Source organism: Pongo pygmaeus, chromosome 13 (genome assembly GCF_028885625.2).
Source record: "Pongo pygmaeus isolate AG05252 chromosome 13, NHGRI_mPonPyg2-v2.0_pri, whole genome shotgun sequence".
NCBI classification, from domain to species: Eukaryota; Metazoa; Chordata; class Mammalia; order Primates; family Hominidae; genus Pongo; species Pongo pygmaeus.
In genome coordinates, this window is record NC_072386.2 from 1,057,554 (window position 1) to 1,082,255 (window position 24,702).

The 24,702-nt window shown below is 38.8% G+C and overlaps 1 long non-coding RNA gene across 1 annotated transcript; it reads right to left on the reverse strand.

Moving 5' to 3' along the window:
- Positions 1 to 558: 558 nt before the first annotated feature.
- On the reverse strand, positions 559 to 23,603 carry LOC134737988 (uncharacterized). Its single transcript, XR_010123458.1, has 2 exons — positions 6,012 to 23,603; positions 559 to 3,980 (listed from the first exon to the last, which is right to left on the reverse strand). It is a non-coding gene; the product is annotated as an uncharacterized LOC134737988 (long non-coding RNA).
- Between the last annotated feature and the right edge of the window lie 1,099 nt (positions 23,604 to 24,702).

Below are 24,702 nucleotides of genomic sequence, written 5' to 3' on the forward strand. Positions count from 1 at the left end.
AACTGTGAAAAATACATTTCTGTTGTTTGTCCTATACCTAGTCTAAGGAACTTTGTTATAGCAGCCTGGATGCCCTATGACACTTTCTTAGGCACTTTGGTCTATTTCTGAATGTTTAGTTTCAGTGACCTATGAGTTTTTTAATCAATTAAGATTTTTCAAAGGGCTTGCCAGTCTTGTTTTAATTTTTTCTCAGAGTTTTCTTGTCTATTCTTATTTGTGTTTTCATATATATAATATTTTATAGTAACGTGTACTTCCAATATTTAATGGTATCTGTATAGGAACAAAATTGAATTTATAAATAACCTTAAGGACAATTGATGTTGACAATATTGCGTTTTTCTGCCTAAGAATACGGTACAAACTGTCTCTTTGCTTATGTCTACTTTCATATATTTCATAAACTTTGTTTTTTCTCATATTGTGTACATATTATTGTAATATTTATTCCAGTTTATTTTATTCTGCTAAAAAGTAATTTGAGACACAATGAAATTGTAAAATGTTTATTTGAGAAAGACTAATTGATAAATTATAAAATATCAGACCAAAACATATTTAGTGCTTCACTGACTGTGTAAGAAGCAAGTATTTATTGGAAAAATGTAGAAACAAAGAAATCATTTAATTGGTGGTAGCACAACTTTTTTTATTGTTTTCTGTTTGTCTGTTTACCTTGTTGGACAGTTTCTATTTATATAAGGTTGTTGGCTACTCCTGATTTGTTGAGCTTAATTTCTCTTTTTTAAATATGCAGCTACAAGAAATAATTTAAGTTTTGCTTTTATTTGCAAACCAAGCAGGTCGAGATCACTTATGAGACCTAACTAATTTTGTCTGCTCAGAGATTATTGAGACATGATCTCCATTTTACTTTACTTTAACAAATTTTCTGTACTTTTACTTTCCATCCTAACTGTAACTTATAAATTATTGTTGTACATATGTAGGCCCATTTGTGTATGCTTTGAAGACATGTCCTCCTTTCAAACTCATTTGCATTATGTTATTGTTGAATTTGCCCCATTTATTGGAATTCTAAACTGCAATCCCCCAACTACGAGAGGTATGAGCTCTGAGGAGATCACAGTAAAGACGAATCAGAAGAGAAAACAGTTCTCCAACCCGCACATGCAGTAAAAACAAATTTCACATGGATACAATGAGTAATTATCTAAAATTTAAATACCCTGGAAACATTAATATTTATCTCATTACTATGTAATATGGAAATTACAAGACCAAAAAAACCCAAAGAATTATTTTTAAAACAGAAATGACGCTTTTTATATGATGAAACAGTCCATAATTTAAATATAGAAAGCGAATAGGAAATATATGAAATAAAATGAAATTACATGTAAAGGTGACAATGCCTGTATTAGATTTAAAAATATCTTACAATAAAATAAGTTGAAACCTACATAATAGAAGAAAGTTTAAAATTAGGCAAATGTTATGAGCCAGGTGAAGAATAAATACATATGTCAATAAGCGTTTAATGTATTTTGTCTTAGATTTTATATGAAATAATAAAAAGTAAACAAACCAATAGCATGGTAATTTCACTCTGATTGATTCAAACTGAAAAAATATTAACATTTCTCCATTAGAAGTTGGATTTATGGATTGGCTTCATGATGCATTCAAGGCACTTTGGCCAGGACCCAACACTCATTGCCAAGAGTCAGCAGGCTAGAAGTTTGCTTTTAAGATGTTCTCTGGCATGCGACCAAGGCACTTTGTCCTGATTACTTCTTCAACTCTGCCATAGGTTTTGCTGATATAAATGCAAACCCAGCTCTATACCTACCAAACATCTACGTGGCTAGGGGTGCACATTGAGCACTTAGGCACTAGGCAAGAGGTCTTCACAGGTTTCCAAACAGACTTTCCAGAATTTCCCAAAAATACTGACATTGTCTTTTTCAGACCCCATCTCCAAAAGAGAATCAGAGAGGCGGTCTGGAAGCCATTTAGAATCTCCAGCCTCCAACCTAGTAACAATGGACTTGGATACAAAAAGGCAACCCACTGATCTCAAAGACACAAGCCCAGATTCTGGGCATTAAATTCCTGTCTCCCCATGAAAGATCTCATCTGAGTCACATCAAAGCCCACACTCTTCTTCAACGTTCACCTTCCAGACACGTTCCAAAGCAGCCCCTCAGAGTTGTCTTGAGATGAAACAAAAGGTGATGAAGCTCCAGGTTTGGAATACCTGCCTCATTCCTCACTCCTGAAAAGTCTACACCGCTGGTTAGAACTCTCACACCTTAGGGAGCCCGGCCTCTCAGAGTGCATCCTCTAACAGGACCTCCTGGCCTTTTCCTCCTTGGAAGAGAGTGCCCAAGAATATGGAATACATGGCCTCCACTCTCACATGACTTGACTGACTGATGAACTGACGTCTGAGGAGGAAAAATATGTAGGGAACAGCCTGGGTCTTGTGAATCCCTGTTTCCCCAGCTATGATGTCTGTGCAAATGGAGGGAGAATCCCCACGTATTACTGGGTGGTAGACAGACACTGCCTAATAAAATTAAGTAAATGTAAGGTGACTTGAAGTGGAATTTATCATATGTCATAAACAAAATACTAGTTAGTGAACTTTATGTGAAAACAGTCACAATTTGTAAGAGCATTCAAATATAATTTTAATAGGAAGCTATGAAAATTATCTGCACTTGCTATGTAAATGATTGAGTTTGGGTTAACTATCTGAAGGTCGTGAGGTTGGTATCTGCTACTTAATTTCATAAGACATTTACTTGCAAATGGTTGTCATTTTTGCCCTCACTATATGAAAATTTTTTCTTGCAGAGAGCATTTCTATGAAAGAAAAACTAGAAATTTTGACAATTTTGGTTATTAAAACGATAAAATTGGTATGTTTGTTATTCTTAACCAAATGCTCCTACAGATAGCACGTAATACCCATGCTTTGATTGCTTTTTGTTTTTTTTTTTTCACCTTAGGTCAATTGCCTTTCATTTTATTCATCAAACTGTATCTACTGTAGATAGATATTGCAGTTGTCATGTGACCTATGGATTTGTACTTCGTTAGAAATATGAATTCTCAGGCCGAGTATATTGGCTCATGCCTGTAATCCCAGCACTTTGGGAAGCTGAAGCGGTTGGATCACCTGAGGTGAGGAGTTCAAGGTCAGCCTGGCCAACATGGTGAAACCCCATCTCTCTACTATTTACAGTTCACATTGTACCTTGCAATGAATATACATTTTATCCAAAAAGCCTAAAAAAAATGAAATTGGTGGGGGAATGGCTGGAAGTATAAGTGACACAAAAATGACACATGACTAATAGCTGTTAAAGCTGGGTGACTGGTCTGTTATACTTTTTTTTGTATCGTGTATACGTTTTTAATGTTCTGTAATAAAACACTTGTACAAAATGACAAAGTTTATCTGCACTTATCTCTTAAGGTCTTGGTTACCTTTTGGAAGGAGAAAGTGTCAAGGGCATGAACAAATCTGATTCTTAGATACACAAGTGTATATATTCTGTAATAACTCATCAAGCATTCCATAAACGTTTTGTGCTTATATTGCGGTATGCATGTTATACATCAATAAAAATTTAAACTGTACATATTTGCATAACAATCCTAAATTAATATTTTAGAATAATAGTAATGTTTTGTTTTGTTTTAAAGTGGGGCATGTTCACTCAGGACATCATCAGGTGTATATTAATATTCCAAGTTATTTATTTATGTTTTAACTTGTGGAAGAGTCCCCTAGGTCTTTTAATTTTAACCTCAACACGGTAAGTAGCATGGTTTTAACTTTTTGGAATGCAGCTTTGTTTTCAGCAAGGTTCTCCCCGAAGAATGATGCTCACCCAGGCCAGGGCACACAGCACAGTGACCCGTGCACAGGATGCACTGAGCACACACGGCACTCGGTGAATCAAGAATAGAGCAAGCAGCACTGCCTGGGTCTGCAAAATATACTTTGTAGGAAAAGCAAGTAAAATGGAAAGGTCATAATTCAGCAGCAAACGTTTTTACATTCATTTGAGAAATCATTTCTAACAAAGGTTGCTGGTTAAACCCATGGTTTTGTGGGATGCCTACACATTGTAATCACCTGCACAACTTTAAACCGTAATTTTTTCAGATCCAACTGCAAGGATTCTGATTTAATTGATCGGTTACAATTTGGGTTTAAGGGATTTTGAAAGTTTTCCTCCCCGCAGGTGATTCTCTCGCGCCAGGGGTAAGAAGCACTGGGTAGGGATGAGGGATACTTTAGCTGTGAGAGATATCCATGTACGCTTCAGGATTTGCCACATCGGAAATCTGGAGTTCGCGGTCTTAGAAAACATTCTTGCCCGGTTAAAAATTAAAGGATGGCTTCAACACATACCTAGATGTTTGGCTACATTGAAGAAAATGAAAATGCCTTTCCAGAGATCAGTTTCTTGAGACAGGGTTTTGCTCTGTCAATAAGGCGAAGTGCAGTGGTGTGATCACGGCTCATTGCAGCCTTGACCTCCCAGGCTCAAGCGATCTTCCAGCTCCAGCCTTCTCAGTAGCTGGGACCGAAGGCATGCACCACCATGACTGGCTAATTTTTCAATTTTTTTTCTTTTTTTTTTTGTAGAGATGGCTTTCTCTATATTGCCTGGGCTGGTCTCAAACTCCTGGCCTCAAGTGATCCTCCTACATCAGTCTCCCTAACAGTTCGACCTACAGGCACAGGCAACCATGCCTTGTGTATTTACTAAAATGTAACTACTAGAATATTTAAAATTCACATGTGCCTCACTTATTATTTCCTAGAGAATTGCCTCATTTTTGAAATCTCAGGCTGCCTGCTCTAAAGCCTGGGTGTGCCAGGAAAGTAAAAAATCTGAAATTTTAAAATAATTGTCATTATATTGTTTCCATGTATGAATAACACATATATATTATTCATAAATAAAAATAATCTTACACACAAATGTAAATGCAAGTATTTTACAGGCAGGGGCAGGGTCCAGTGCATGCAGGAAGTCCTGCCAGAAAAGGTTCCAGGAAAAACCTATAATTCTTGCTTTATTCAATCCAGTGTCAAATCACATATGTCACTCATGGCTTCAGGGGGCGGGATGGGGAATTGAACTCTACCCAATCACGGGTGCTGGAGTGGAAAGTATCTAATCAGGTGCACAGCAGGAGAAGAATGGGCAGCTTTTTGGATCTAGGGAGGTCTTTGCCTGTCTCTCCAGTAAGAACTTCAGGACACTAGAGCCACCTCAATGCAATGGCCTGTTTTTTTAGTTGTTTTAATACTCCAAAAGAGAATTAGTTTTCTCATGCATTTTCCAAATGTGTGGCAAACAGGGCCTCAAATCTACCACCCTGTTACCCTAGCCTAACTCTGGCTTGCAGCCAGATTTTAAATTTCCAGTTCTTTCCTGACACTCACCAACATTAACTAAATTGTGTAACTCACAATATTATCAACTGTTCTTAATTGTACATTTTAGAAACACTAGTTTAATTCTTCATTTTTTCAAAAAGCAGTCGATGACACTTAAAAAAATATTTTTCATTTGTAGACATTTTACAGGAGACGAAAGCAGATAATAATCCCCTGACGCTCCACAGTAAAAGAAAAAAAAAGAAAAAGAAACAAAAAAGAAAACCTTTGTGCCCCTTTCTTTAATATTCCCTTGGCACAGACACCCCATCAGAATGTCTTTGGGTTCAGGTTTCATTTCGGAAACTTCACAGTGCAATACATCCTCAGCCATCCTGTTATTTTTTGGTTTTGAGTTTCAAAACTGTTTGAGGATTCCCCAAGATGCCAACAGTGGCCATGACTCTTAAAGTGTCTAGTAAATAGCATCCCTTGTGTCATCTCCTCTCAGGGAACAGCCCAAGGTATGGGAATGCAGTCTATCTGTGGAGTGGTTGGATGCACTGTACCTGAAAGGAATCCCCAGGTATACCCTTGTGCTAAAAGCAAACCCCTTAGGACATTAAGAATTTCTTACCCCAACGGTTAGTTTCCATTCCTTAGAGACACACTGCAGTCCAGTCAACTGCATGCTGATACTGAGGAAAAAATGCTCTCAGATTGGTGAAGGGAGAGAAAATATTTTAAAAGACAAAGAAACCCAACCCAGTGAGGCAGTGCAAAAACCCGCAAAGTAAAATGCCCCTCACAGACACAGTGGAGCACAGCGTAGCGGCTCCTGGTGGGACGCTCATGACCCACTTCACTGAACAAGATACGAGCAGGGAAAATATCCCAAGTCATAGAATGGCTTGACTTGACCCTTGGGTCAGATATGTCTGTGTTTCAGTTGGCATTGTCGCGTTCTAATTTTGTCACTTTGAAAATATTATTGTATTTATTTTAACTTCACTTTTTCATTAACTGTAAATTATGTTTTGTCAGTGGAGCTTCAAAGGTATGAAAATATTTATAAACACATTAAGTTGGTGGATTTTGAGTACAATTAAGTAGTAATATATTTCATTTGCTAAAAATTATTACTTACCAATTTCTTCAGCACAATGATTGTAGCACATTTCCCAGGTCTGTTTTTTATTTGTTTGAGAGGTGATTTCAAGAAGAATCTCAGAGCTTACTGTTGGAAATGCTACCGGGTGTAAAGACCGGGGTAGTCTCTCTTCCACTACAGTGGTAGGAAATGAATACATATCCACAAGCAAGTGAGGTAGATTAATTGTCAAATTACATAATTTATCCCATCAGTTATTCTTTTTTTCAAAACAGAGAACTTGTGCAAGTGAATATCTCTGTTCCATATGCTGCCATATGGGTGTCTGAAGGTAATGCTAAGTTTTAGGAGCTGAGACTTCGCACCCCCTGGAAGTGTTCACATATGATTAATTGTTTACCCAAATGATTTGTTATGAACATAATTAAATTACATGTTTATTTTCTGAAAGGGATAGACACTTTGGCTTTTCTTGATGAGTTATAAGATGTAAGCCCCTTAAAATTTTATTTTTTATTTTATTTTATTTTTTACATGTAGTTTCACTCTTGTTGCCCAGGCTGGAGTGCAATGGCACGACCTCGGCTCACTGCAAACTCCACTTCCCGGGTTCAAGCGATTCTCCTGCCTCGGCCTCCTGAGTAGCTGGGATTACAGGCATACAACACCACACCCGGCTAATTTTGTATTTTTAGTAGAGACGGGGTTTCTTCATGTTGGTCAGGCTGGTCTCAAACTCCTGACTTCATGTCATCTGCCCGCCTCGGCCTCCCAAAATGCAGGGATTACAGGCATGAGTCACCATGCTCGGCCATAACTTCCTCTCTCTTATACCTTAGATTTGAATAATTTTTGCTGGATTCTTCAAAAATGAAGTATTTTTTAAATTGAAAACTAACTGAATGACTCTAACTGGTAAGTAGAGGTCTTAGACCATTGACTAAAAGCTAAGGCCCACCTTGATCCTGCAAAAGGGGACCACTGAAGGCCCAGTTGATTATTCCTGGGTGTCTTCCCTGCAGGTGTCCAAGCCTGCTCACACCAACCATGGAAGGAGCCTTTGTCACTGCCAGAAGATACAGAGCCTTGGTAAGCTGGAAGTTCACAGGCAGATGCAGTTGGGGTTGAGATAGAAGAAATGTTGGGAGATTATTTCTAGAATGGAATTGTTATTCTCCTGAGACTGTTTCTAGATTTGGTCTAAGAAGTTACCTAAGAAGTATTGCAAGAAAGAAAAAGTACAAATGATTAGATCTTTGAGGATCTCAAAGATTAGGTGGAAAAGGGCTTTATTTCATAGGGAGGAGAAAACAAGTTTACAAAGAAGATAGGAAGGGAAGCACAGGATGGAGGGTAGCAAAATCTGATCCCAGATAAGGTAATGTTTCACCTTGAAGTCAGCCTGTTCTTAGGAAGGGTATGTATAAATAAGGGTTGTAGGTTTGCTGAGGCTGTGGGTGAGTCAAAGTTCACGGGCTGGTTGGAAGAAGAGAAACAAGCAAAATTTTTGTAACGAGTACTTTGTTTTGACCACTGAAGACTAAATTACTGAATGATTGTTCATTTTTAAAAATAGGAATTTGCAATCTGTGTCCATCTTTGTGATAGGTTAAAAAAAACAGCAGGGAGCATCCTCAAAGTCATAATGGGAAGCACGTTTCTCTTCACTCAGCTGTTCTTTGAGAATACAAAGAATGGAGGAATTTCTTTGAATATAGCTATTTCCAGGATTACCTTCACCCACAACTGTTCCTTGCCCTAGACATCTCTTCCATTTGGCTGTTTCTGAGTTATATTTTTATAATAAAGTGGTAAATATAATTAGAGTTATTTGTTGTTGTTTTTTTTAAGTAATTCTGTCAAATTATTTAACTTGAAAAGGGGTTTATGGGAGTCTCAGATTTATTGGAGGTGGCTCAGAAGTATAGATGGGCTTCCGGGACATGTGACTGTCCTCTGCAGTGAGAGCGGTGATGTGAGACTGAACCCTGAATTTGTGGGGTCTGTGCGAACTCTAAGTTGTGTCAGAATTAAATTTTGGGGCAACAAATGGGTGTTGGAGAATCAGTGGGTTTTCAGGGAACTTTACACATTTAGGATCAAAAGTGATGTAAGAAAAAAGACAATGTGGGGTCCTCTGCTGGAGAGAGACTCCAGGTGTCTCGGGGAAGGTAGGCTCTGCTCCGCACACAGCCTGCTACACCATGCACTGCCCTGTGGTTCCAGGCATCCTCCCAGGGTGAGAAGGACCAAGGACTCTGAGGGAAGAATTTCTGAGAACAGATGCCCTCTGCCTTCCTGCTAACCTGAGGCCACCACATGTTTTTCACCCACCGAACATACGCACTGCGTGTTGATTTGGTCAAGCCCCTCCCAGGACAGGGCTTCGGCATCAAGATTGTTGCCACGCTACCTTTCCTCATAGACTTTCCCACCAAAAACCCACACATGTGCCTACAAGGCCCCTGGCATATGCTCTACCTCAGACACTGAATCTGCAGTGGCAACCTGGTTTTTTCACCATCCCAGGTTTCTGTGCCACCTGATCATAATCTCACCTTCCTGCATGGACATAGAAATAAGTCAGAACAAAGTTTCACCTGGGTCAGTATCTGTACCATGAACCAGTCCTTCCACCAACCCTATACTGTCTCCCAATTGTGGGTTCTTAATAGCACTTTCCCCTCTTTTACCTTCTAGTTCACCTCAAACCCTTTTTTTTATGTGCACACAGTGTGCCCAAGGCCACCCTTCAGTTGCCTGAATCCAGCACCTACTAAAATTCAGATGTCCAGTAGTTCAAGACCACGGACCTAGAACAACTTTTTGCAGGAGGAAATACAAGTTAGAAATGAGAGGCTCTATTCTCCCATTTGAAAATAAAAACAATATATTTTTTCCTTTTCCCTTTTCTTAAACAATGTAATTTACAAAACTTTTATTATTAATTTTTTGAGAAAGAATCTTACTCTTTTACTTAGTCTGAAGTGCAATGGCATAATCATAGCTCACCGTAACCTTAACATTTTGGGTTTGAGAAGTCCTCCTGCGTCAACCTCTTAATTACCTAGGACTATAGGCATGCACCACCATGCCTGGCTAACTTTATTTATTTCATTTTATTTTATTTTTCAAGACAGTGTCTTGCTCTGTGGGCCAGGCTAGAGTGTAGTGGCATGATCTTAGCTCAATGCAACCTCCGCCTCCCGGGTTCAAGCAATTCTCCTGCCTCAACCTTTTGAGTAGCTGGTACTACAGGTGCAAACCACCATGCCTGGTTTATTTTTTATTGTTATTATTTTTAGGAGAAAAAGGCTTTCACCATTTTGGCCAGGCTGGTCTCTAACCCCTGAACTCGTTATCCACCTGCTTCCAACTCCCAAAGTGCGGGGATTACAGAAGTGAGCCAACATGCCCAGCCATATTTATTTTAGTTTATTTTTTTATGGTGACAGAATTTCACCATGTTGCCTGTACTGGACTCAAACATTTGGCTTCAAGAGATCCTCCTGTCTTGGCCTCCCCAAATGTTGGGATTACAGGCTGAACCACCTTGTCTAGCCTGGTAAACTTTTATATGTACCTTTTTTTCTCTGCTTTTTGAAATATAAGCAAATCATTTTAACAGCTAAATAAGCCTTTTGCCATTCTTCGTGATACAGAATTGTCTGTATCTAAGACCTGGAAACTATTGCTTTGTTTTTTAATTTGGCATAGATTTATCTATTTTTATTTTCAGTCTTTTGAAGTAGGCACAGCTCAGTACAGTGGCTCATGTTTTTAATCCCAGTGCTTTGGGAGGCTGAGATGAGGGAATTGCTTGGGCCAAGGAGTTTGAGACCAGCCTGGGCAGCATAATGAGATTCCTTCTTTATAAATAATTAAAATAAACTAGCAGGCCATGGTGGCACAGGAGGCTGAAGTGAGAGAATCATTCGAGCCTAAGAGTTTGAGGCTTCAATGAGCCATGATCACACCACTCTACCACTATAATCCAGCTTGGGTGACAGAGGCAGACCCTGTCTCTAAATAAATAAGTAAATAAAAAAATGTGTTTTTCCATACATAAAAATAAGTAAATAAACAGATAAATAAAATAGACATGGATTTGCTTAGAATAAAGCTAATTAGAAGATAACAGAAAAGAGAGCACCAAAGATGGGCTTCACCCTCGCAAATGATTCCAGCCTATTAGGACACTCACAGAATATTCCCTGCAGCATGACCCACATGAAAGTAGAATGTCATCATGTCAGGCTGCACCAGCGTCGGAAGACTAAACGCTGTGGGGAAGAACCTCCCTTATGGAATATTATCAAAAAGTGAGAGCCCAGCTCCTGCCCTGATGGGCTACAGAGATGAGTTCTTGAGATAACACATTGCATAGAGTAGTTTAACCTTTTTTGTGTGTAACACTTTCTCCATTTTCCTGTGAAATCCTCCCTAGTAATAGTGTTAGCTTTTAAGTTTTGAGGGTCTGGTAGGACTGAAGCTGCATTCTGCAGGAGATACCTGGGGTAGGAAACTAATACAAACTGCAGCCACAGGCGTAAATACTCATGACCTATTGTAAAATGAAAACAATACAAAAGTCTTTTCTGTTATTCACACAAGTGTGTGAACAGAGACTTTCCACATAACCAATTGCCACTGAGACCAATGAAGGTCAGATTCCACTGAAACAAGACTATGAGTTACACATGGGAAGGCCGCAGGAGAAAGCCCAGAAATTTTTCATATTTGAGTCTGGGTCCTGGGTCTGTCCCGGTCTTCTCGGGTTTCTGTCTGTAGAGACCCCTATGTGGCTTCTCTCAGCACAGCCCGGTGCTGGCTGAGGTTGCTTGTTTAGTGCACCTGCCCTTTTTCCAAAAAGAGGAAGGAGTTGGCCACATCAAACAGCTCCTCATCAATCTGAATGCAGCTTTGTAAAAAGTGCCTAGAAACCACGCAAAGAAAAGTCAGTGGTCTGCCTTGTTCACCGTATGTGACACCTCCATTAGAAATTCTGCTTTTCTCTGCACTCCAGCCTGGGTGACAGAGCGAGACTTCATCAAAAGAAAGAAAGAGTGAGAGAGAGAAGGAAAGAAAGGAAGAGAAAGAAAGAAAGGAAAAGATAAGAGAAGGAGAAAAGAAAAGAAAAGAAAAGAAAAGAAAAAAAAGAAAAGAAAAGAAAAGAAAAGAAATTCTGCTCTTCAGATTAGGCACATAAGGAGAATCTGTATAAATCTCCATCAAGGAAGGAAACCAGAGGACAAGTTAAAGTCTTGGAATTCACATCTGAGTGCACAGACTCGTTCTCCAACGCTCTTCTTTTTATTCTGCCAGCTATGGCCTGGGTATGAACAAGACAGATACACAAGGGTTCCAACACCTGACAGTCTGCTTCACTCCAAGAAGAGTGCCCTCCCTCTTGTTCCCCCTACAACTCATGGTACCAAGAAGTGGTGTGGGACTGCCCAGATGAGTTGACAAGAGAGGCCTGGTGTGGAGGGGCCTGTCTTGGGCTGCACTATGTTATTTGCAGGTGCACCCGGCCAATAGCCAGGGGCATCAGCGATGAAGGCTGAGTTGACATCCGTGCTATCAGATAAGACTTTTACATTGAGTCTTTGTAAGGCCAAAACTCAGAAATTTCAGGGCACAGTGAAAGAACATCTCACTCTCTTGGGCATCTCTCACCAACAGAGGTGGATACAGAGCTGTCTCAAGAATGTGGGTTCCTGGTTTCTTAACTGCTGTTGGGTTCTGTCACCAAGAAAGTGTGTTAAACTCTTCAAGGTTCCATCTACTGGGCCCCTTGTTTCTGTAAGACCTACCCAAAGGCCCCACTGTGCTACTGATGGTTCAGTCTCCTCTTCCATGTCATCTCTTTATTTGTCCACAATTAGGCAAACACAACTTCCCCTTAATTCCCTGGAAAGAACTAAATGCAGCCTGGGTTCCAGGATAGAAGAGATAGCTGGAACATAACCTTGTTTTTCTTACCATCTCTGGGACCCAATACAAGTCACTGTGTATTCGAGGCTTCCCCAGCCTCCTAGCATGCACAGTGGGGATGATGCTAACATCTACTTCCTATGCAATGTATTAGGTGTATATAAGATAAGACATAAAAATAATGAGGTGATGTCACCTGTAGATGATGCACACACTTAGAGATGGAAGCATTAGGAGAATAGGTGGGAGGTAGCATGGGCCACAACTCAAACAGGCTTTTGGTCTGGCAGGGTGATCTTGGGAATGTCACTTCTCCACTGGGCCTCATTTTCATTCTGCTCCAGTATGAAGTTGAAATTAAATGTAGATATTGTCCTCTGGCATTCATATAGTTTAGCTGCTTGTCCCCAACCAAACCTCATTGTGTATTATAACCCCCAGGTGTTAAGGGAAAAACCTGAGGGGAGTTGATTGGATTATGGGGACGGGTTTTCCTCGTGCTGTCCTTGTGATAGTGAGTTCTTACGAGATCTGATGGTTTCATAAGCATCTGGTATATCCCCTGCTCTCACTAACTTCACTTGTCAGCCACTGTAATTGGAAGGTTTCTGAGGTGCCCCCACAATTATGTGGAACTGTGAGTCAATTAAACTTTTTTATGTTACCCAGTCTCAGGTACTTCATCATTGCAGTATGAGAATGCACTAATACAGGAATTCAACTTTCTAGTGCTTTCTCTTTATATTTAGAATCATATCTATGTGCCTTATCATGCCTATGACAGGGGAAGTCTTCACAAAGTCTCCCAGAACTAGGTGGTTAGTGACTCGGTTTTTATTGAATAAAATGGCCTACTGGCTGACGCCAGTAGTATGGCCCTTCGGTTTTGAGGAAAATATCATCTTGTAGGTTGGCCAACAAGGAGATAGAAGTCCAGATCAAATTTGTTTTGTGATACTGGCTTTAAGGCAGTGATTAGAAAAGGCCTAAGAAGTGAGTTCTGTAGGGGATTGCTGGAAGGGAAGCAGGAATATGCAAAGTCATGAGACATACACAGTCATCTCTTCTTGCTTCCTCACAGGTCACATGCAAATTCAGGGAGAGATAGTATGAAACACACAAAGGAAATTTGGGCTCTAACATCTGCAGACTGATTCTTCATGGACTTCAGTTGGCCATATTGGTTCCAACAATTTCAGCCAATGTTTAAAAATCTCATAAGCGGATAAAATTTTAGTGTTTCAACAAGCCGTTTCTTATCTTTCATTCTGAAGATCCGTTTTTTAAGCCATTTTTCTTAACAGTGTAGAGAGTACAAACTCAGCTTCTGTCCAATGAAATACAGAAAAGGATTTCAATTTTGTATTAGTTCAGGCTGCTATGCCAAAGAACCATAGATAGGCAGCTTATAGACAACAGGACTTAATTTCTCATACTTCCAGAGGTTCAAATTTGAGATCAGGGTGTCAGCATGGTTGAGCTCTGGTGATGACTCGCTTCTGAATTTCAGACTGCGCACTTCAGGTTTTATCCTCATTTTGTAAAAGGAGGATGAGAGCCCTCTGCAGTTTCTTGTATAAAGCCAGTAATCTCTATATGAGGGTCCCACCCTCAGGGGTTAATTACATCCTACCTCCTTATAGCATTACACCGGGGGTTACAATTTTAACACAAATATAGAAGAAAAATTATTGTAACTCTCAAGTCTTTTTTTCTCTCTTTGTTTTTTTTTTTGTTTGTTTTTGTTTTTGAGACACAGTTTCACTCTTGTATCCCAGGCTGGAGTGCAGTGGTGTGATCTCGGCTTATTGGAACCTTCGCCTCCCAGGTTTAGGTGATTCTCCTGCCTCAGTCTCCCAAGTAGCTGGGATTACAGGCATGTGCCACCACACCTGGCTCATTTTGTAATTTTAGAAGAGACAGTGGTTTCACCATGTTGTCCAGGCTGGTTTCAAACCGCTGACCTCAGGCGATCCACCCGTCTCAGCATCCTAAAGTGCTGGGATTACAGGTGTGAGCCACCGCACCCTGTCAAGATTTTTTTAAATCTCTCATTTTTCTCCTACTGGGTTTTTCCTGTTTGCGCCCTGATCTTTCTCTCTGTCTCTTTTTGTGTAAACCTTTTTGTCTAATTCTTTCTCTCTATTGTATTCTTCAAACACAGAAAGCAAGCTCTAATGCTATGAGATGCTCCATGTAGAGACTCACATAACAAAGACCTTAGGGGGTGCTCAGACCAGTAGAGAGAAGGAAAGTCAGGCTGTCTGTCCACACTAAACTCTGCAAATTTTCACACGAGTCAGCTTAAAGGCTCATACTTTGCCAGTCCAGGTTCTGTTCAGACCACAGCCCCAGTCTCATAAAAGACCTGAAGGCAGAGGTAGCCAGCTGAACTGTGTCCAGATTCTGGCCCACACAAATTATGAGATATTATATGTCGTTGAAAAGTCCTGAGTTTTAGGGCAATGTTGTCAGAAAGGAGCAGATATCTAACCTCATCTCCCAGGTCTTAGGATTCTCCATCCCTCTGCTTATATCTTCCTCAGGCTGTCTGCAGCCAAATTAGTTCCTTTGTAACCTCTGTCAAACTCACACCTATGAGTCTCTTCACTAAAGGTGGCTTCTCCCTGACACATTCTTGTGCAGATGCCTTCCTGTTGTCATCCTCATCATGGATTAAAAGTCACCTCAGTGAGGCCTGAGGTCCTCCCATGCAATAATTTTCCAGCTTTTATTCTCAACAATCTACTTTATATTATAGTTCTTGCTCTTTCCATTCACATATACTTGCTTTAGTACTTTTGTCCAGCTGTCCTCAGACTGTTTGGTCCTGAGTTGGGGGGTGCAGGCATGATGTAATAATTTTCTGTACCACATGTTTGACCCACCAGGTTAGCTGGCAAGGGGTGAGTTTAAGGGAAAACAGACTGGCTGTGGTTATATGGGGGATCTCTAATATCCCTTCCTCTTTTCACCACATGATAATGTGGAGGTCACTCATAACAACATGGGATGTGTGACTCTTACTTGTTCCAGCTGCTCCAGCAAAGCTCAGTGGACACCAGAAACAGCAGGCTGTAACCACCTCCAGGTCATCACTAATACTACAGCCCCATGCAGGAGTACTACGAAACAAATCACGTACCTTGATTTTTGTGTCTTCAAGACACTGGTTCTTCAAGGTCCTAGGGGATAAAGTAGCAGGATCTGAAGGTCCCAAGTATAATGAATGACCTAGGAATCCCCTTTTGCCCTCTCTTTGCCTCCACAATTTCGGTTGTGCTATTTACTCATGAGGTATCCTCCCCTTATCCAGTGAAATCATTTTCTACCACTTTCAAATGAGGACCTTAAGAACCCAAAAGTAGTTGGGATTTTCGTGGACTTCAGCCTCGGAGTCCAATGCTATGGCACATTTAACTGTCTCATCTAAATCTACCCAAGAAGCCTCTCAAGTGGCCATGGTTCCCTCTGATTTGAAGGACCTGCAGAGAGTGGATGCGTTTTTGCAGTCTCAGAGCAAGAATGCAAGGTGGCAGACACTTATGAGTATGTGAAATCATCGAGGTCACCCACTTCAGGCACTCCTTTTTATGAGGAATAAAACAGGCTTTCCTGCAGGCATTGTCTACATTAGGCTGAAGTGGAGCATAGCTCATTTTACTTCCAGGTGCCCTCAGAGCTGGATGCAGAACCCCAGTCCTGTCATCTTGAAACTGATATGGAGAGGTACCCATGTGAAAAGAACCCTAGATCTGCTCATTTTCTGTGCCCTTGAATGTGTAGCTACAGACTCTAATTTCCAAAACAAACCTGATAGGTGGGATGGAGCCAAGGCCAAGGAAGGTGGAGCCCTCCCTAATGCTCTGGAGCCTGCCTACCTCCTGAGATCTGGACAAGTCCCTGCCTCTTTTGGGACCTCAATTACCCAATTGTAATGAGAAATTAAATGTAAAGCTTCATAAGCATATGCTCTGTGAGAATTTGGTGTCAGAGTCCTCAATACTGGATGGTTTTTGGGATGGGGAGGGTTTGGGCCCCATGGGTTCTCAGGCCCCCTGTCATACCCAGTGCAGGAGGTGTAGAGATCTGGACAGCCAGGTCTTCTTTCGTGAGCCAGCTGATTACAATACAATTGACCAAGGGCTCTCATCTTAAATATGGTTTCACAGGATAACCCACATTCAGCCACCACCTGCTCTGTGCTTCCTATATTTTGGGTAGCTGATGAAAACCCCCAGAATATTGAGGGAGCCCAAGAAACTAGACTTGTGGGCCTGGAGAAAAGAAAAAAACACTTTTCTATTTCTCCCAAACTGTAGAATCTCTTGTGAAATATTTAATTTTGATTATATCTGAGCTTGATAGTACGTTCGTGTGTTAACAGCTGCATAAATTTATTTTTTTGTGTGTGAAGTGTGGGATAATGTCTTTGCCATGTTTTAAATGAAATTCTAAAAGCTCTCTTCAGAGTGGAGATGTGAGCATCTTTGTGATATAAACTGCACAAATTTGTTGAGAGTTTGTTCTTTTTGTTTTTGTTAAAATGTTTTGTTTTATTCTGGTTTGGATGTCTTTTGGGGTTTTGTTTTGTGGCTACTTATTACTATAATGTAACTTCTCCTCTAATTGACTGACAGGTTTGTACATTCTCAATAAAATATTTTGGTAAAATCTTTGTAAATACTGTGTAGTCAATTTTACATTACAGAAACATAAAACAGTCAAGACTATCATGATGAAAAAGAAAGACCGAGGGCTTAAAAAGTAAAATATGAACCAGCTAAAGTAGTGTGTAAAGAGAAACTTATAGCACTAAATGCCCACAAGAGAAAGCAGAAAAGGTCTAAAATAGACACCATAACACCACAATAAAAATACTAGGGAAACAAGAGCAAACAAATTCAAAAGATAGCAGAAGACAAGATTTAAGATCAGAGTAGAACTGAAGGAGATAGAGACACAATACTCCCGTCAAAAAAATCAATGAATCCAGGAGCTGTTTTTTGAAAAGATCAAGAAAATAATTAAACTACTATCCAGACAAATAAGGAAGAAGAGAAGAATGAAATACATGCAAAAGGAAATGATAAAGGCGATATAACCATTGATCCCACAAAATAAAAAGAATCATTAAAGAATATAGTAAATACCTCTTTGCAAATTAACTAGAAAATCTAGACGAAATGGATATATTCCTGGACACATATACCCTCTCAAGTCCAAACCAGTAAGAAGTCGAATCACTGAATAGGCCAATAACAAGTTCTAAATTTGAGACAGTAATTACTAGCCTACCAACGAAAAGAAGTCGAGGACCAGACGGATTCACAGCCAAATTCCACCAAAGGTACAAGGAGGAGCTGGTACCATTACTTCTGAAACTACTTCAAACAATAGAAAAAGGGGTACTCCTCCCTAACTCATTCTATGCGGCCAGCATCATCCTGAAACCAAAACCTGGCAAAGGCACAACAAAAAAAGAAAATTTCAGGCCCGTATCCCCGAAGAACATCGACGCGAAAATCCTCAATAAAATACTGGCAAACCGAATCCAGCAGCACATCAAAAACATATCCACCATGATCTAGTCAGCTTAATCCCTGGGATGCAAAGCTGATTAAACATATGCAAATCAATAAATGTAATCCATTACATAAACAGAACAAATGACAAAAACCACATGATTATCGCAATAGATGCAAAAAAGACCTTCAATAAAATTCCACACCTCTTCATGGGAAAAACTCTCAATGAATTATGTATTGATGGAACCTATCTCAACATCATCAGAGTTATTCATGAAAAATGCAGAGCCAATATCATACTGAATGGGCAAAAACTGGAAGCATTCCCTTTGAAAACCTGCACAAGTCAAGAACACCATCTCTCCCCACTCCTATTCAATATAGTATTGAAAGTTCTGGCAATCAGCCAAAGAAAGAAAGAAAGAAAGTGTATTCAAATAGGAAGTCAAATTGTCTCTGTTTGCAGATGACATGATTGTATATCTAGAAAACCCCATCATCTCAGCCTAAAATCTCCTTAAACTCATAAGCAACTTCAGCAAAGTCTCAGGATACAAAATCAATGTTCAAAAATCACAAGCATTCCTATACGCAATAATAGGCAAACAGAGAGCCAAATCATGTGTGAACTCTCATTCACAATTGCTACAAAGGGAATAAAATACCTAGGAATCCAACTTAAAAGGGATGTAACGGACTTCTTCAAGGAGAACTACAAACCGCTGTTCAAGGAAATGAAAGAGGACACAAACAAACGGAAAACAATCCGTGCTCATGGATAGGAAGAATCAATATTGTGAAAATGGCCATATTGCACAAAGAAATTTGTAAATTCAGTACTATCCCCATCAAGCTCCCGTTGATTTTCTTTACAGAATTAGAAAAAAAAAACTACTTTAAATTTCATATGGAATCAAAAAAGATCCTGCATAGACAAGACAATACTAAGCAAAAAGAACAAAGGTGGAGGCATCACGCTAGCTGTCTTCAAACTATGCTAAAAGGCCACAGTAACCAAGACAGGATGGTACTAGTACCAAAACACAGGATCTTACTCTATCTCCTGGGACAGAGTGCAGTGGTGCAATCACAGCTCACTGTAACCTCAAATTTCTGAAGACAAGCAGTCATGCCACCTATGTATCCTGAGTAAATATGACCACAGTTGTGCACACGACCACTCCTGTATAGTTTCTTTAAAAAAAATGTGTACAAACAGAATGTTGCTATATTGCCTCGGCTGGTCTCAAACTCGTGGTCTCAGGCAATCCTACTGCCTCAGTCTGAAAGTGCTGGCATGAGCCATCATACCTGGAATTTTTTCTCTTTTAAGAAAAAAGGACTTTAAATAATTAATAGTAAAATAAAATAAAAAAAGTATTGCATAACGATAAAGGGTTCAATTCAACAAGAAGTCTTAACTATCCTAAATGTAGATGGACCCAACTTTGGGGAACATAGACTTACACAACAAGTACTGCTAGACCTACAATAATACTCAAGTAGACACACAATAATAGTAGGGGAATGCAACTCCCCACTAAGTGTTTGACAGATTATCTAGGCAGAAAATTAACGAAGAAATTCTGGAGTTTGATTTGACACTTGATCAACTGAAACCAATAGACATTTATAGTATACGCCACACATCATCTATGGAAAGTAAATTCTTCTCATCTGCACACAGAATATACACTAGGATTGACCACTTCCTAGCCATAAAGCAATTATCCATACATTATTTAAAAATTAAAATTATGCCAAACATACTGTCAGGCCACAATGGAACAAAGCTAAAAATCAATACCAAGAAAATCTCACAAAATCACAGAATGATATTGAAATTAAACAACTTGCTCCTGAATGAATTTTGGGTAAACAACAAAATTAAGGCAGAAAATTAAAAAAATTTTGAAATAGATGAAGAGACACAATATAACAAAATGTCTGGGATGTAGGAAAAGCACTGTTAAGACGAAAGTTGAGAGTGCTAAATACCTGCATCAAGAAGTTAGAAAGATCACAAACTAACAATTTAAAATCACACTTAGAGAAACTAGAAAAATAAAAACAAACTAACCCCAAAGTTAGCAGAATGGGAAAAATATTCACAACCTATGAACCTGAAAAAATCTAATACTCACAACATGTAAGAAACTTAAAGAATTCACAAGCAAAATATTACCCCATGAAAAAGAGGGCAATAACCGACACTGTTCTGAAGAAAACATACAAGTGGCCAAATAACATGAAAAATGCTCATCATCACTAACCATCAAGGAAATGTAAATAAAAACCACAATAAGACACCATCGTACACCAGTTAGAATGGCTTTTGTTAAAACGTAAAATGATAATACATGTTGAAGAGGTTTTACAGGGAAAAAAATCACTTATACACTGTTCATACGAATACAAATTAGTTCAGTCACTGTGGAGAGCAGCTTGGAGACTTTCCAAATAACTGAGGGTTAAACTATGATTCAACCCAGCAATTTCACCGCTGGGTATATACCCAGAAGACAATAAATTCTTCTACCAAAATAGCACATGCACTTGTTGGTTCATCACTACACTATTTATAAGAGGAAAGACTTGAATCAACCTAGATGTCTATTAATGGTAATTTTTTTTTTTCTGAGATGAAATCTCACTGTGTTGCCCAGGCTGGAGTGCAGTGGCATGATCACAGCTCACTACAACCTCCGCCTCCCAGGTTCAAGCAATTCTCCTGCCTCAGCCACCCGAGTAGCTGGGACTACAGGCCCATGCCACCACGCCCGGCTAACTTTTATATTTTCAGTAGAGACTGGGTTCATTATGTTGTCCAGGATGGTCTCGATCTCCTGACCTCATGATCCACCCACATCAGCCTCCCAAAGTGCTGGGATTACAGGCGTCAGCCACCGTGTAAAGCCTATTAATGGTAAATTGAATACAAAAAGTGTCACATGTACACCAATACTACTTAGCAAAAAAAAAGACAAAAAAAAAAAAAAACTTGTCCTTTGCAGCAACGTTAATAGAACTAAAGGCCATTATACAGAGCAATTTAATGCAGAAATGGAAAATGAAAATACTGCATGTTCTCACTTATAAATGGAAATTAACACCGGGTACAAATGGACATAAAAACAAAAATAATAGACAACTCTTAGAGGGTGGAGAGAGGGAGGGACAAAGAACTGAAAAACTGTCTACTTAGTACTATGCTCACTGCCTGGGTGATGGAATTCCTCACATTTCAAACCTCAGCATTATAAAAAATACCCATGTAAAAAACCTGTGTAGGTACTTCCTAAATCTAAAATAAACTTGAAATTCTAAAAAGAGGTCTTACTCTCTCACCCACACAGGAATACAATACCATGATTATAGCTCAATGCAGTCTCATATTCCTGGTGAACTCAAGCAATAGTCTTACATCAGCCTCCAACTTCCTGAGACTACAGGAACATTCCGCCATGCATGGCTAATCTGTAGAAATATTTTTTACATACAGCTTGTCACAATATTGCCCAAGGTGGTCTCAAACTCCTGGCCTTAAGTAATTGATATTGTTTGGCTCTGTGTTCCCGACGGAATCACACCTTGAATTGTAATAATCCCCACATGTCCTGGGAGGGACCCAGTAGGAGGTAATTGAATCATGGGAGTCGGATTTTCCCGTGTTGTTCTCATGATAGCAAATAAGTCTCATGTGATTTGATGGCTTTGTAAGTGGAGGTTCCCCTGAACAAAGTCTCTTGCTTCAATAATGGTGAGACCTCCCTAACCATGTGAAACTGTGAGACAATTAATCTTTTTTCATGATAAATTACCTAGTCTTGTTTTTGTCCTTATTAGCAGCATAAGAATTGTTTAATACAGTAGTCCTCTTGCCTTAGCTTTCAAAGTAGCTGGAATTACATGCACATGTCACTGTGCCTGGCTAAAACAGCTAGCTTAAAGATGCTCAGTCAGCTAAAGAATAACATAGAAAACTAAACAGAAAAAGAAAACAATGCATGAAGATAATGAGATTATCAAGGAAGTGATTAAAAGTACAAAATAGAAACATAAAGTGTGGAGCTGAAAAGTAAAATACCTGAATTTAGAGATTCACTAGAAGGTCCAGCAACAGGTTTGATCTAGCAGGAAAAAATCCAGCAAGCTTGATAAGAAGTCATTTGAAATTATAGGCTGTGAAGGCTAAAAATAATTTTAAAAATTAAGAGAGCCTAAGGGACTTCTGGGATACCATTAAAATGGCCAATATACTTATAATGGGAATTCTAAAATAAAAAGAGAGGAAAGAGAGCAGCAAAGTTATTTCAATAAACAAAAAGTGGCTGAGAACTCTCAAAATTTGAGGGAGAAAATTACCTAAAATTTACTGAAACTTTACCAACTCTAACTATATTCTTTGTTATTATAATGAAGATGCACAGAATACTTTACTTCTGCTATATATTTGAGATAACAAAGACTTAAAAATGACTGTAAATCTGTGCCAATAGATTTATAATACAAAATGATATAATTTGTGACATCAAGAAAACACTTAGGGAGCCATAAAGAGGCAGGGTTTTATAGGCAATAGTAGTTATTCTTGGTAATATCTATAGTAACAACAAAGAAAATACCTATAGCACTTAGGATTTTGAGACTAGTCTGGGCAACATGGCAAAACCCTGTCTCTATGAAAAATAACAAAAATTTGTCAGGAGTAGTGGTGCGCATCTGCAATGTTATTGAATTTGTTTAGTAGTTCTAATAGTTTTTGGTGTAGTGTTTAGAGTTTTTCACATATAAGATTAGTTTGTCCACAATCAGAGACCATTTGACTTCGTCCTTTCCAATTAGTATGAGTTTTAGTTCTTCCTCTTGCCTAATGTCCTTGCCTAGGACTTCCCGTACTATGATGAATAAGAGGGCTGAAAGTGGGGGTGATTTGTGTTGTTCCAGATCTCAGAGAAAGCTTTCAGCTTTTCCTTATTCAGTATAATGTTAGCATTGCTTTGTCATAAATGACCTTTATTGTTTTGAGGCACATACCTTCTATTCCTAATATGTTAAGAGTTTTCATCATAATGAATATTGAATTTCATCCAATGCTTCTTCTGCATACGCAAAAGGTATGCAAAAATTAAAATACTTAATGTGGTGGTCAATACAGGGTGTCAAATTGATTGGAGGATGGAAAGCATTGATCCTGGGTGTGCCTGTGAGGATGTTGACAAACGTGATTAACATTTGAGTCAGTGGGCTGGGAAAGGGATACCAACTCTTAATTGGGTGAGCACCATCTAATGAGCTGCCAGTGAATATAAAGCAGGCAGAAAAATGTAAAAGGGAGAGACTGGCCTAGGTTCCCAGCATACATCTTTCTCCTGTGCTGGAGGCTTCCAGCCCTCAAAAACCAGACTCCAAGTTCTTCAGCTTTGGGACGTGGACTGCCTCTCCTTGCTCCTCAAACTTGCAGACAACCTATTGTGGGATCTTGTGATCTCTCCAGGGAAGCCCGACTAATACACCTAGCAACAAACTTAACTAAAAAGGTAAAGGATCTCTACTCTGAGAACAACAAAACATGGATAAAAAATATAAAATACAAATGAGTACATGAAAAAATCTTGTGTTTATACACTGGAATAATACTGTTGATATAGCTATCCAAAGTGATCTACAGACGTAACTTGATTTTTATCAAAATATCAATGACATTTTTTCAAAGAAGTAGAAAAAATATTTTAAATTGATATGGATCCACAAAAAAGTCTGAATAAACAAACAACTTTGAGCAAAATAAGCCAAGCTAAAGGCATCACTTTATCAAACTTCAAAACTTCCTATAAAGCTATAGTAACCAAAACAGCACTGTACTGGCATAAAAACCAACAAATAGACTAATGTGCCCAATAAGCCCAGAAGTTAATTTATGCACCTAAAGCCAACTGATTGTCAACAAAATTGCCAAACACACACTTTAGGGAAAAGCTAATCTCTTCAATAAATGGTGCAGGGCCATTTAAATATTTATATTCAGAAAAATTCTACTAGACCATTGAGCATTGCCATATATGAAAATCAACTCAAACTAAAGACTTAAATGTAATGCCATAAATTATGAAACTATTAGACAAAAACATAAAAAAAGCTTTATAACATTGGACTGGGAAAGGATTATTAAAATAAGATGTCAAAACATACGCAACAAAATCAAAAATAAGCAAAGAACATTATGTCAAACTAAAATGCTTTTTCATATTAAAAAAACAACTAAAAGGTTGAAGAGACAACTTAGGCAATGAAAGAAAACGTTTTCAGGCTATACATATGACAAAAGGCTAATATTCAGAATATATAAGAAACTTTAAAATCTCAAAATAAATACACTTATAATCTAATTTAAAAATTGCAAAAGATCTTAACAGATGTTTGTGAAAAAGAGATACAAAAATGGCTTACTGGAACATAAAAAGATGTTCTACATTACTAATCACCAAAGAAATGCAAATCCAAACCACAATGAGGTACGACCTCACTGCCATTAGAATGGCTATAATAAAAATAAATAAATAAATAAATAAAAAGTACTAATGAGGATATAAAAACTAGTGAATGTATACATTGTTGGTGGAATTGTAAATTAGTATCGCCATTATAGAAAATAGTATGGAGGTTACAGAAAGACATTGAAAATAAATCTATTATATGATCCAGCAATTTTACTCCTGGCTGTATATCCAAAAGAAAGGATATCACTGTGT